This window comes from Nanorana parkeri, unplaced genomic scaffold (genome assembly GCF_000935625.1).
Source record: "Nanorana parkeri isolate BGI_ZX_2015 unplaced genomic scaffold, ASM93562v1 scaffold3983, whole genome shotgun sequence".
Taxonomy (NCBI): Eukaryota; Metazoa; Chordata; class Amphibia; order Anura; family Dicroglossidae; genus Nanorana; species Nanorana parkeri.
Window position 1 is genome coordinate 22,051 of NW_017310250.1, and position 1,024 is coordinate 23,074.

The window sequence follows — 1,024 nt, forward strand, 5'->3', positions numbered from 1 at the left end:
ACGCCACCGTAGCCACCCCCTCCTGCCGCAATGCGATCGCCCGCACATTGTGCCTGTGGTCCGGTGCCATCAAAATAGTGCCTTGCGATCCCGTGCGGGAGGAGGGCGTGGCATTGCGGCTGGAGGGCGTGGCTACGGTGCCATTCACTTCAATGGTCAGCTACGCCCCCTCCTGCCCTACAAGAAAGTGAGCCAGCCGCGATGCGATGCAGTGCGTTCCGGCCAGAATCGGACCGGAACGCACTGCAACTGGTGTGAACGGGCCCTGAGGGACGCATTTATAACGCAGCGAATCAGACATTCACTACAGCTGAATCTTCCAGGTGTGTTTTCAATGGTTGCGATGGATTCACCAGCAGTGAACGTTTGGTGAAAGTCAGACTTGCAGCTACACATGCGGCTTAGTATGAGTATTACAGGAAGTACATGGCACACGCATGTCTGTGCCGGTGACCGCAGTGACCAGTTCAGTTGGCGGCTCTCGGCAGCACACGCAGCGCTGGTTCCATAACTGACTTCCTGTTAAAGAAGTTCTCCGGCACAGCGCGTGACCCCCCAGCGTGTGACCCCCGGCGTGTGACCCCCGGCGTGTGACTTACCTGGAATATGCTGAACATTATACAGCTGAGCGGACGGTTATTGGAATATTCCGCTACTCGGAAGATATTAAGGCCCCACTTGTTGAGATTATCCAATTCCTGGAATACAGAGAAGGACAGACACTCAGGCCGGGGACACACGGATACATGTACATACATGAGAGGATGGAGGGTCATATGTTGTGGCCGACACGTCATGTGAGAGAACACGGACCAACACGTCATGTGAGAGAACACGTTCCACACGTCATGTGAGAGAACACGGTCCACACGTCATGTGGGAGAACACGGTCCACACGTCATGTGAGAGAACACGGACCAACACGTCATGTGAGAGAACACGGACCAACACGTCATGTGAGAGAACACGGGTCCACACGTCATGTGAGAGAACACGGGTCCACACGTCATGTGAGAGAACACGG

At 55.2% G+C, this 1,024-nt stretch overlaps 1 pseudogene; it reads right to left on the bottom strand.

Moving 5' to 3' along the window:
- The window catches only part of LOC108803648, a 12,262-nt pseudogene extending 11,438 nt beyond the window's left edge, over nucleotides 1-824 (bottom strand).
- Between the last annotated feature and the right edge of the window lie 200 nt (nucleotides 825-1,024).